General features: G+C 40.3%; 1 non-coding gene and 1 pseudogene across 1 annotated transcript; one reads left to right on the forward strand and one right to left on the reverse strand.

The window, feature by feature from the left end:
- LOC131330118 (probable LRR receptor-like serine/threonine-protein kinase At3g47570) overlaps positions 1-13,982 on the forward strand; it is a 36,283-nt pseudogene that overhangs the window by 11,451 nt on the left and 10,850 nt on the right.
- LOC131331695 (small nucleolar RNA R71) lies at positions 77-181 on the reverse strand. The gene has a single exon (XR_009201495.1). It is a non-coding gene; the product is annotated as a small nucleolar RNA R71 (small nucleolar RNA).

A 13,982-nucleotide genomic window follows, 5' to 3' on the forward strand; every position in this document is an offset into this window, starting at 1 on the left:
CGAATAGCATAAACTCTTGGGATCAAATGAAAAATGAGTTTTTGAAAAAGTACTTTTCCATAGGCAAAACAAAATAAATTCGCCAAGAATTCACTAGTTTTTATCAAAAAGAAGGTGAACAATTTCACCAAGCATGAGAGAGACTTAATGATATTATTCGGAGTTGTCCACACCACCAAGTTCCTAAATGGCAGTTAGTCCAATGCTTCTACGATGGACTATGCGAACAACACCGATATATGGTGGATGCCTCATGTGGAGGCACATTTATGCTTAAGAATGAGAATCAGGGGTGGGACTTGTTTGGGCAGTTAACGGAGAATTCTCAACACCGAGCCTCATCATCCCGCACAAATAGGACAAACTCTACCTCTTTAAAACAGAGTGGCCTTCATGAGGTGGGCCGCTCTGACGATCTTTCCTATAAGGTAGATGCATTGACCCATAAGATTAACTCGCTCTTATTTTTGGGTCATGGTCCTTCACATTCTTCACCTCCTGCTGCTGTTGCGGAGGTATGTCAGTTGTGCTCCAGTCCGTGCCTTCGAATAAATGAGTGCCACATGGCATCTCAATTCCCAGAATTTCTTCAAGAGCACGTGAACGCGGCCCAGGGGTTTGGTAGGCCAGCGAATGACCCATATTCTCATACTTACAACCCCGGCTGGAAGAAGCATCCCAACTTTGGATGGCGACAGCCAGACGAAGGGCAACCATTTGCCCAACCTATGAGGCCTTCATTTCCTAATACTTCCAACACACAGGCCTATTGTCCACCACCTGCACCACCCCAGTACGAACAACCTCCTGCTCCTCCTGCGTGCTCCCAAAGGACACCAGCTTTTAAGGATCAAATGTTGAAGGCCATGGCTGAAATGAGAGCCGATTGCCAACAAATGAAAGCTGACTCCCAATTGCTTTACTCCCACTCTCAATCCATTGCCAAGATGGAAACCCAAGTGGGTCAACTAGCCAATGCTCTTAACCATCGGGATGAAAGTAGATTACCGAGTCAGCCAGTGGCTAACCCACGAGGGATGCACCATATTGACAATTCGCAAGGTCATGAACAAGCGAAATTAGTTGTCACCCTCCGAAATGGGAGAGACGTAAAGACCCGACCGGAGGAGGTCAAAGCGAAAGAGAAAGTGTCTCCACCTATCGCTGAGAGGTCTAAGGTTGATAAGAGGTCTAAGGAGAAGGAGACCGATCCAGTGTCCACAGTTGTTCCAGGGTCATCTGAGACCCCATCTTATATTCCTAAGGTACCTTTCCCAATTTGCCTGAATGCACCTTCACCCTTTCACAAGAAGGGAGTATCCACTGATAATATCATAGAGGTGTTCAAGCAAGTTAAGATGAACATCCCATTGCTCGATGCCATTGAGAAGATCCCTTCTTATGCCAAGTTCCTTAAGGACTTGTGCACTCACAAGCGGAAGGCTCGAGCCAAGTTTTTAGAGCCCATCCCCATGCCCCACCAAGTTAGCTCTGTTCTTCAATCTAACACTGCCCCTAAGCTTGCTGATCCTGATGTGCCCACAATCTCTTGTGTCATAGGCAATCACTTTATTAGTAAGGCACTCTTAGATTTAGGGGCAAGTGTCAATCTTTTACCATACTCTATGTATGAGGAGTTGGGGCTTGGTGAGTTGAAACCCACATCGGTTACTCTACAGTTGACCGATCGTTCTGTGAAAGCCCCACGGGGCATGTTAGAGGATGTCCTTGTCAAGGTGAATAATTTCTACTTTCCTGTTGATTTCATTGTCCTTGACACAGAGCCAGTCCACCCCACAGGCCTTAAATCTCAAACACCTGTCATCTTAGGTCATCCCTTTCTAGCCACAGCCAATGCACAGATTTCTGTGAGGAGTGGAGTGATGGGGGTATCATTCGGCAATATGAAACTGAGTTTGAATATGTATTCGGCTGCTTGACAGCCTCACGAGGAGGAAGACTGCTTTGCAGTCGATGTCGTTCATGAGTTAATAGAAGAGGCATTGCCGTACATTTTGGTTGAGGATCCTCTTGAGGCATGTCTTGCCCATTTTGGCTATGAGGAGTTCGATATTGACCAATCCATTGCTGAGGTCAATTCTTTGTTAGACCTCGCACCTTGTATGGCCAAACCTACTTGGCGAACTCCTTTCGAGCCTTTACTTGCTTTGTCTAGTACTCCAGCTCTTCCCTCCAGAGAAGCCCCACCAAAGCTTGAGTTGAAGCCTCTCCCGACTTTTCTAAAGTACGCTTTTCTTGGCCACGATGACACCTTGCCCGTGATCATTGCCTCTGACCTTTCTTCCGAGCAAGACGGTCAATTACTTAAGGCGCTTAAACAACACAAGAGTGCGATAGGGTGGTCAGTGGCCGACCTCAAGGGTATTGATCCCTCCGTTTGCATGCATCACATTCATTGCGAGGAAAATGCAAAACCATCAAGAAAGATGCAAAGGAGGTTGAACCCTAACATGAAGGAGGTCGTTATGAAGGAGGTGGTCAAATTGCTGGATGCGGGTATCATATGCCCCATCTCTGATAGCAAGTGGGTGAGTCCCATTCAAGTAGTGCCCAAGAAGTCAGGCATTACTGTAGTTGAGAATGACAAGGGTTAGTTTGTGCCCACACGCATGACGACTGGTTGGCGTGTGTGTATTGATTATAGAAAGCTCAATTCCATGACTAGGAAGGATCATTTTTCACTTCCATTTATTGATCAAATCTTAGAGAGGTTGGCGGGCTAGAGCTATTATTGTTTTTTGGATGACTATTCCGGATATAACCAAGTGGCTGTTGACCCAGTGGATCAAGAGAAAACTACCTTCACCTGTCCCTATGGTACTTATGCTTATCAGCGCATGCCTTTTGGCTTGTGCAATGCACCTGCGACCTTTCAAAGGTGTATGATGGCTATCTTCTATGACATGGTGGAGAAATTTCTAGAAGTATTCATGGATGACTTTTCGGTCTTTGGGGCCTCCTTTGATTCATGTCTCCAAAATCTTGCAAAGGTGCTTAAAAGGTGCGAAGAGACTAACCTGGTCCTAAGTTGGGAAAAGAGCCACTTCATGGTTCATGAGGGGATTGTTTTGGGCCACATAGTGTCCAAGAAGGGGATTGAAGTTGACAAGGCAAAAGTTGACTTAATTTCTCGACTTCCTCCCCCCTCATCAGTCAAGCAAATTCGCTCTTTCTTAGGACACGCTGGGTTCTATAGGCATTTTATCAAGGATTTTTCTAAAATCGCCAAGCCTTTGTGTGATCTTTTGGGTAAGGATGCCCCTTTCGTTTTTTATGAGGCTTGTATGAGAGTTTTTGTGAAGCTCCGTGTGACGTTGTCCACAGCACCTATCATGCAGTCCCCCAACTGGTCTCTACCCTTTGAAATTATGTGTGATACATTCGACTACGCAGTCGGTACTTTTTTGGGCCAACGGGTTGACAAGGTCCCTCACGCCATTTATTATGCAAGTAAGACCCTCTTTGGTGCGCAGTTGAACAATACTACTACGGAGAAGGAATTACTCGCAATGGTCTTTTCCCTTGACAAGTTCCGGTCCTACCTTTTAGGTTCGAAGGTCGTAGTATACACTGATCATGCCGCTTTGCGGCATTTACTTTCTAAGAAGGAGACCAAACCTAGGTTAATTAAGTGGATTCTGCTCCTCCAAGAGTTTGAAGTGGAGATTCGAGACAAGAAAGGATCTGAAAATTCTGTAGCAAACCACTTATCGAGGATCCTAGTGAATGCCTCTGGTGACACCTTGCCCCTTAAGAACTCATTCCCCGATGAGCAACTTTTTGAGGTGTCACAAGTGCGACCCCCATGGTATGCACACATAGTCAACTACCTAGCCACAGGCACGCTTCCCCTTCATTGGTCCAAGCATGATAAGGACCGTTTCTTTGCGCAGGTTAGGCACTATTTTTGGGAGGATCCAGAACTCTTTAAGTTGTGTTTGGACCAGGTGATCAGGAGGTGCGTTCCTGAGACTGAGTACCATAGCATTCTCACCTTCTGTCATTCACTTGAGTGCGGAGGGCATTTTAGTGGGAAAAAGACGGCGACGAAGGTCTTACAAAGCGATTTTTATTGGCCCACTCTGTTTAAGGATGCATATGTGTTTTGCAAGGCATGTCTTAAGTGCCAGAAAACCAATAATATTTTGCGCCGTGATATGATGCCATTGTCCTCCATCCTTTTGTGGAGATGTTTAATATTTGAGGGATAGACTTCACGGGTCCGTTTCCGTGTTCACATGGGAACGCGTATATTCTTATGGCAGTGGACTACGTGTCCAAGTGGGTGGAAGCGGTAGCCACCAAGACCAATGACCCCACAGTTGTGGTCAAGTTTCTTCAAAGTAATATTTTTACTCGTTTTGGCTATCCGCGGGCGATTATTAGTGATGAGGGCACCCATTTTCTCCATAAACACTTCGCCGCCCTGCTGCGAAAGTATTCTATCACTCATAAGGTGGCAACACCTTACCACCCTCAGATTAGTGGGCAGGTTGAAGTGTCAAATAGGGAGATTAAATGCATACTTGAAAAGACGGTTAGGCCCGATCAAAAAGATTGGTCTTTAAGGCTCGATGATGCTTTATGGGCCTACCGTACAGCTTATAAGACCCCTATTGGCATGTCTCCTTACCGGTTAGTTTTTGGTAAGGCATGCCATTTGCCCGTTGAGTTAGAGCATAGAGCTATGTGGGCCATTAAGAAGTTTAACTTCAATATGGCCGCTGCTGGGTTAAATCGTAAGCTCCAACTTGCTGAATTGGAATAGTTGCGCAATGAAGCGTATGAGAGTGCACGTATATATACGGATAGGACTAAGGCATTTCATGATAAACACATTGTTAGAAAGTCCTTTGAAGTTGGTCAAAAAGTGTGGCTCTTTAATTCTAGACTTAAACTTTTCCCGGGCAAGTTGAGGTCACGGTGGGATGGTCCATATGTTGTCATTCATGTTTTCCCCCACGGAGTTGTAGAGATTAAGGATCCACATGTTGGTAATGTTTTCAAGATCAATGGCCAATTGCTTAAACCTTACGTGGCAGAAATTGGTGATGGCGTGGTGGATGGTGCCACGGTGGAGTCCATTACTTTGATGGACCCAATTTATACAGCTTAGTGCTTTCATTGGAAGTCTAGGAGACTTAAAATCCATGGAGTTTGTGATATCTCCAGTGTTTGCCGTGCTCGAACGGTTTTCAACGGTCTGGTATAGCCACCTTGTCAAAGCTATGTATGTAGTACTTAGGAGGTTAGGTCTGGCAGCAGGCGTGTAGTTAGCAGCGAGAAGTCTGTCTGAACCATCTGACTTTAGTGTCCAGCTTGGCGGAGATTGCTTCATAAGCCGAGTGGTGGGCAAGGAATCTGGCAGTCCCAGAGGAAGTGACAGTCTATTAGATGATGGCACCACGTCTCAAGATATCGTTGAATCCTACGCATATTGCTCTTCCAACAAGTAAGGAACCACAGTCTTTGGTAAGGGAGAAAAGTAGTACCCGTGTCTTTCGCGTGAAGAAAGTGGATGGATTTTTATTTTATTTTTACTTCTTGCCTTTATTTATGTTCTTTAGTTGTTTTCCTTGTATATATTTTGTTGTTTTGGAGGCTAACATTTTGCAAGTTGTTCGATTCACGTTGGGGGTCTCCCTCTTGCTATAATAGTCTGCTATGTTGCTCCTTTTCGAGGTGATATCTTTCCTCTCTTTTATGTTTCTGTCCTGTCTTTTTATTTGTATGCTTTCAATGCGGGCATCGACTGGTTCAAGTTGGGAGGAGGGACTACTTTGTAGTTTGTTCTTAAAAATCCCAAAAAAATAAAAAATTTGAAAAATTAAAAATAGTTGGACCCATTTGCATGCGGTTTGAACCAGTTGTGATTATTTGTTGGAAAACTGAGTTAAGGTGTGTTGTCTACCGTAATGATATCTGTTTTTGGCATGATAGTTCTACTTGCTAGCTTGTCTTAAGAAGTTGATTATGGCACTTTGGTTTAGCACTCTTGCACTTCACGTATACTTGGGCTTTGATCACTAGTGAGTTGTGAATTGACTGTTCTTGATGGCTAGATTAGTGGAGACTTATGCCCTTGTGAGCTTTCGTGCCTTATCTTTTTGTTGGAGTGGTGTCAAGTAAATTCTTAGTTTGTCATGGAAAGAGTCAACTTATTGAGGTCTCATTATTCTTGATTGCTAAGCATTGGAATTTATTGAATGACTTATTAATCTCTTGGGTTTGGTTTGACATATGGATGATTCACCCTTTGGAGAGGATTATAGGCCGTCTTTGTTATTTGAGCCCGTTCGTTCTTTTGTTTCACATTTATCCCTTGCGAGCCACTTTGAGCCTTTTATGCTTAGTCTTTTCTTGGTTAGTTCCACCTTCCATATTGTTTGGAGAAAGGGAAAAAACATAAATGTGTAATTTTTGGATGGATTGTGAAATATTTTGCTTGAATTAGTGATTCCCCTTGTGTAAAAAAAAAGGGAAAAAGAAAGAAAGAGGCACCAATATGTTTGAAAAGGAGGAATCATGCTTTATGGTTGGAAAATGTTGAAAGGTTAGAAGGAAAGATAATGTGGAGTTGAAAAGGTAGAAAAAAATTGGGCTCACATTGTTAAATTAGCCCTAAGTTATTTGCCTATTCTCGAACATGTGATGATTTACCCTAACCTTGAAATATTTCTCCTTACCCCGCATTACAACCGAAATTAAAGTCCTATTTGATCCTTGGGGAGTTGGGGTGTGTATTGATGGATGTGAGAGTGACTTCCAATGCTTGGTGTTCCGTTCATGAGATTGAGTGTCCACCATAAAAAGCGTTCTTTTCGTGTCATAGTGTGCGAGTGCTTTGCTTTCATTTGTATTACTTCTAACCGCACACTTGAGAGTTCATACTATGCACCTTGTTTCGAGTGTTTTTCTTTGTGAGTGCATGACATGATAAGAATTGGAGTCGAGACTCGGTCCGAAGAGAGCGGTTAGTCATTGCATACTTGTGATTGAGGCCCATATCACACACATGCTAAGCTAAGGTGCCATGGTTTATTTTTTGACTTGATAGCGTTAGGAACTATTTGTGCCTTTTTATATCATTTTGGTAGTTACATATTCTTTGCTTGATGAACCAATAAGTTGTATGACAGATTTTGGATTCTATGTGAAAGGGTTCCCTGTGTTTTGTGGGTAATCACTGCTGAAAATCCTCACGAGACTTACTCGTCCTACCGAGGCCACCTGGGGGTTTAAAAGAACTATCGGTCTTAATTTCTTTTCTTTAGTTGCATTTTATTTTCTTTGCTCGAGACTAGCAAAGTGTAAGTTGGGGGGTGTGATAGGCGCTTGAATATTTACATAAGCGCCCCTTAATTTATCCTCGCTAAGTCCATTTATATTATTACTCAATAATTAATGCTTGATTTTTGTGTTTTATGTACTCGAAGGCTTTAATATTTTAATGGACCTTATGAATACTCCTACTGTGCACACTCATGTGCACGTAAATCTTGAAAGTGAATTGGATGCAGAAGAATCCATGAATCATTTGTACAGATTCATGTTTGGTGGGCCCAAAGACTTCCCATTTTGATTTATAATTGGACCAAGCAAAAGAAGGCCTAAGCCATTCTCAGCTATGGGCATGGCCAACCATATTTGGAGAAAAGATTTTTGCTAGAGGCTTGGAGCCCACTGAGGAGGGAATTAAAAAAGGGTCGGCTACAGCTTTTTATAAAGGTAACGAGAACAAAGGGCGAGGGATTATTACGCAGTATAGAGAAAAAGGAGAGCTGCGCAAACTCACACGCAGTCGGAAGAAAAAGAGAACAGTACGGCAGTCAACAGAAAAATCAGTCCAATGTTCTCCTTTCCGATGTCTGGCTAAACTCGTTTCTAGAGTATAGATGAAACTCGAACTTTGAGTAGCGATTTTTATGTTTGATTTAGTGTTTTTATTATTCGAATCGTGGTTGTATGACTTGAGGATTTATTTGTAGCATTAATTTTCTCTATCAAATCTTGTGTATGATTTTCTAGATTTTCATGCACGTTCATACAACAGTTCTTTATTGTTTTGTGATAGCTGAGTAAGATGGGTTATAATCCGTAAGACACGTTGGCGATCCGTGCCATAGAGATGGTTCGTGCTAGGCGGCGATACCCCATGCTATTCAGTGATTCATAGAAATCTTTTGGCGATACCGTGAGGGCCCGCGAACTCTAACGATATATGGATTGATTCGAGTAATAGACCTTTATCATCGTATAGAAATTGTTACAACGGGTCGAGTGGATTCGAAACCCTAGATCTTTTCTCTCATAAACTCTCTTTACTTTTTAATCGCTTTACATTAATTTATTTTGCGTAATTTTAAGAAATCAAACCATCAAATCCTTTTTCGAATTAATTTAAAAATCGATTGAAGCAATCGCAATTTAGCCTTCATAATCCCCTATAACGATACTCGGAGTACTTACCGCTATCTTTTAGGTAGTATTAATTATTTTCTTTTACTAATTATTTTTGATACGGAAATGACACAATCAATATATATACCCCAAATTGTAACGGCCCTGATTTTCGGTAAATAAAAATTTCGTTCAATATTTAAATTTTATTACTTGGATTTCTTTTAAATCTCTTTTAAATTTCAATAATCCGTCATAATTAGATTTTAGTCCTTTAAAAGTATATTTCTTAGCTAGAGGCCCTACTTGGCAAGTCTAGTTAGCTTCTAACCGACTTGTTGGAGAAACCGAACTCCCAATCCACCTAGTTACAATTTCCTAATCTTAGATGGACCTTTTTGACCATCTTTGAGCCTTGTGAACCTTTCCAACCATAGACTGGAAAATCATTATTTATTTTCTTTATTTATTTTAGTTTTCTTCTTTAACCATTGGACAATAAAAGTTAGGGAAACTTTTATCCATTGGATAATAGAAACCCTAAATTTTTATATTTAGGGTATTCATTGCTAGATTTGGTTAAGTACTAATATATAGTAAAAAAAATAGATTTCTATGCATGCTTAAAGGACATTTTGGTTATTTTAATATAAAAAATCTCCTTATTTCTTTTGTCTATTGGTCAATAATTAATAGGGGATTTATTATCCATTGGGTAATAGGGTTAATCTTTCAACTAGTACTAGGATTTATTTAATAATTCATTTTCTCGATTTCCCATGTGATGTTATACCTATATTATATTATGTATGTACTTTTGGACTTAAAAACCCTAGATTTCCCTAGGTACACTAATATTATTTAATATTGGATTTTTGTACCAATTTGGATTAATTTAATAGAGAGTCTTGATCTACCTAGATTACATAGTACCTATGTGTATATATTTATGTTTGGATGAATAAATAATTACTAGAACACGTGTGCCTAAAAGAATTCTTTATTTAAAAATCTTGGCATTGGAAAATCTCCTTTGATCACTAGTACCATAAGTACATATTATTTTTATGTTTACTTGTACATAATAGTGTGTGTGTGTGTGTGTGTGTGTGTACTAATGCAAAAGAGAGAGAGGAGGGCCGAGAGAGGGGAAAGAGGGAGAGAGTGATGTGTGTGCATGTGTTGCTCACTCAACCTAGTCAAATTCTTTTGGTCAATTTCTCACTCAATCTTGGTACAATCCAATCTAGATTTTTCCTTACTCTTTCATTTATTAACTGGTCTTCTATGAACTAGACAAGACTAGAAACCCTTTAGAATAACCTAAACTTGTCCTAACAAGGAAGAAGAAAAGAGATTGATTGTCCTCACCATGATCTTCTTACATCGTTTCAAATCTAAGATGATATATTTTCTTAAGTAAATTTATTTTCCAATGTCCTATTGTACTCTTTTGATCACCAAATCTTGTACAAACTATTTTTCTTTTACACAAAATCTTCCAAACCAATCCAAAGGACTAAACCTAGCCATGCAAGCCTAGGACTAGACTTTGATCTTCCAAGAAAGCTTGATTTCTTGAATAAAAAATGAGATATGGAAAGAGAGAGAGGGGGCCGGCCTTGAGGGGGGAGAGGGAGAGCCTTGCCTATAAATAGCAAGCTCACTCCAAGCTTGAACTCACACCTTCACTTCTTGCTCTTACTTCTCTCTAGAAATTCTAAGTGTTCTTAGTTTAAAAGCTCAAAGTTTCTTGAGTTTCTTGAAGTTCTTGAGAGCAACCATCAAACCACTTCCAAAACCACCACTAGATCTTTAAAGTAGCTTAGTTTAGTTAGCAAGTTGTTTCTAGGAAGAGAAAAGTCTATCTCTCTTCCTTTCGAAGCAATCCGGAGCCGTTACGCCGCCAAATCGCAAAACCGACGACCAATTCCCCGTAGCCGACCACCGCCAAGATGTAAGGTAGGAATCCTAGCCCATTAACTCTACGTATAGTATAGAATCATATGTTGAAAGTAAATTGACCCTAGTTCAAAGTAGAAACATCTTTTATCGTTTTCTCTTAAGTAGATAAGGTTATCTTTTGTTTAAGATGTTTGAGTTGCATGATAGTTCGTAAACTTATTCTTGCCAATGAAAGTATAAGCATGTTGAAATAATCGATTTGTCACTCAGAACAAACAAGTGTTGTTTTGAACTTTTCATAAAGGAATAAATAACGTTTTTCAAAAATGAACACTTTATCGTTTGATTAGAAGTATTCGTATTTTATTCAAGTGATAATTTGAGCATGTCAAGTAATATGGAGTTGGATGATCTTGCTAGTTAAATTTCAAGATTTTGATGAATGCTTGTTTATGTGAAAAGTCCTACCGCGAAATCTATGCATGAAAACGAGACACAGAAACCGAGGAAGTAGAAACATGACACCTAGGGTGTGATTAATAAAGAGTTGTGTTTTGAAAGGGTGAAATGTTTTGGAAACTGCAATGTGGCCGGACGTGGTAGCCCATTGTGTGGTGTGGATTTTGTGTGTGTTCCAATGGAAATCCGGAATAGCGGAACCATTATGAGGTTGTCTGCGTTCCCATGGGAACCCGGACCGGCGGAACCATGGTGAGGTATGGCTTGGTTATCCGTGGAGAGGAGCCAATGCAAGTTCTGTGTGCCAATGGGAACCCGGTGCAGTGGAACCATAGTGAGGATACTCGGGAACCCGGAACGGCGAAACCGAGGTTGGGTGTGTTAAACAAATGATTTTTGGGAAATGTTGATTGGTATGTGAAAATGGTGACACGGTCTACGATGAGTCGCGTAGGAAAAACTCAGAAAATCACGAACACCAACGGTAGATGAATATCGAATGTGGATGTGTGATTGTTATACATTGTTATGTACTCTTTATAAGATTAAGGTTGGGGTAAGGATTTTCCTATTGAGCGTTGTAGCTCACGGTGTTACCTTTTGGTGACTCTGACATATTATATTGGTGGTGACGCCGGTATAATGTGTCAGACCTCATAGATGAACAGGGAGAACTGTATACGTTGGAGGCTTTTGGAGCCGAGGAGCTCACTAGGATGGAAGAGCAGACGAAGCAGTAGTTAGGAACCCTAGCTTCCTCCCTTGTTGAATAAATGTACCCCTTTGTTGATGATGTAATAATGAGCCAGACTCTCTTTATTTATGTAATAAAATGCCTTATTAACGTACCCAAAATTGGGGGCGTTACACAAATCATCACGAGCCGCAGTCCCAATACCAACAAATCCCTTGCTTCTACCAGTAGCACCATCAACATTAAACTTAATAACACTAGGAGGGAGCAAAAACCACAAAGAAATGTATGTATTTTTGCACATGTGCATTTTCTAAACTGCTGGCAATGGAGGGTACGAGCTTGTTTGTGGGATTTTTAGGTTTTTGGTTTTTACGGGATTTGTTTGTGAGATTTTTAGGCTTTTAGTTTTTGTTCATATTTGAATTTTTTCGTGCGGGCTTGTTTGTGAGATTTTTAGGTTTTTTGGTTTTTGTTCATATTTGAATTTTTTTCATATTTGCTAGTTTTGCGTTAAATTTTTATGGATTATTGGTTTGTCTCAATGAGAGGAATCAAAAGTGTATAAAATTATTACTTTTACCAAAAATATTGAATTTCTCAAAATATTTGGTAAAAGTCTTAATTTTTTACTTTTTCAATTCCTCTTATCGAGACGAACCAATAATTCACAAAAGTTTGACAGAAAATTAATAAATGTGAATCTTTTTAAATAAGGACAAAAACTCAAAGAGTAATGGTGTTTGTATTTTATATTTTATAAATGAGAGGAAAGAGTCTGGTGAGGATAATATAGATATTGTAAAAAGTATACTACACTGACATCACCTTTTCCATCCATTTTCTAACGTGCTGGTAACAGAGGGGGGGTCCCTTGGTATTGTCAGGTAAAGGAGGAGAGGGCAATGTCATTTCAGAAACCTCAGGGGAGGTTTTTGTTCGTGTCAAAAACCTCAGGGGAGGTCAGTGAAATTTGCCCAAATAAATTTCCTAATTTTCGGCCGATCTATTCAATACTTCAACTCCTGTAAGGAGGCCAATCAGCTCTCAAAGATATTTCACGTCCAGATCCTTAATTTGTTCTTTTACTATTGAGCAGTGGAAAGTCTCTTTCACATCTTAAAGTCTCTTTCACATCCTTAATTTGTACTATTGAGCAGTGGAAAGTCTCTGTCACATCTTAAAGTGCAGTGAAAGTCTCTTTCACATCCTTAATTTGTACTATTGAGCAGTGGAAAGTCTTTTTCACATCTTAAAGTCTCTTTCACATCCTTAATTTGTACTATTGAGCAGTGGAAAGTCTTTTTCACATCTTAAAGTCTCTTTCACATCCGTAATTTGTACTATTGTTCACTTACTTTACAACTGGACTTGAACTAGCAATTGCTTTTTCTAGTGGCTCGCGTCCTACCATGCATGCATCCTAGTGCTATGGGAGTATGATGCTCGGATTGGGGATTCCTGCAATGCGGTAGGCACTACAGGGCGTGTAGGGCAGTTGATCTGGCCGTCCATTTTGACACCGACGGCTCATATTTAATCTAAACTCTTATTGATTCGAACCGTCCATTGTTTGGGTTAAAACCAGAGCTTTCCATTACCAAGATGGATGGCCCGAATGCGCCCTATAGGGCCTGTACGTCGCCCCGCCCTACAGGATCCCTGAATCCATAATGCTCTCATTAAATATGAACCCTTATATTGAAAAGTAGATGAATTATAGCCCTTAGATCAAAACTACTCACAAAAAGTAGGGTGAATTTGTTAAAGACGAGATGGTTTTAAGAAATTTGGACCAAAAAAATGTAGTATTACCTACCACAAACATAGGTTTTATATATCATTTTTTAAAGCAACACTTACTATGTTATATTGCTACACTTTCTAAAAAACACTTACTATACTTGATGACTATACTTACCACACGTTGCTAACAATACTTACAATAAAATAAGGGAAAGCGAATTGAGAGCATGATGCTCCCAAACTTGGGAGCATCATAGCCGGAGCCCTCGTGTCAATGGTCCAATTTGCATGTAGTGAAAAGTTCTGCAAGCTCAAATTTTAGATCCACTCTGTGATTATTGAATCAACGGTTGAAATATATACAATGATCCGCAAATCCTGAAACAAGAAAAACGAGTTTCAAACTCCTAGTAGTACGCTAAATGGGCGTAAAAAGAATAAATTAGGGAGCGTTAATATGGACATTTATGCAACACACACACACACACCACCACCCACCCCCCCCCCCAATCAGGTATTCATCTTGGAAACATTAGTTTCTCAAGTTAAATCTCGTTTTCTTCAAGAGGCGTCAATGTCGGAGAAGCATGACGAATGGATGACTTGTTATGGATGCTGCTGAGAAGGAGAAGCGGTACAACATATTCAAGGCATCCCAAGAATGCTAGTTCCCCAAATAAAGCATCCCAAAGTTTGCCTTCGTAATTTGATTAAACCAACTTAGTCTCTCGAGCTTTCGAAAACACTTCCAAACTAA

The sequence above is a fragment of the Rhododendron vialii genome, chromosome 6a, assembly GCF_030253575.1.
Source record: "Rhododendron vialii isolate Sample 1 chromosome 6a, ASM3025357v1".
NCBI classification, from domain to species: Eukaryota; Viridiplantae; Streptophyta; class Magnoliopsida; order Ericales; family Ericaceae; genus Rhododendron; species Rhododendron vialii.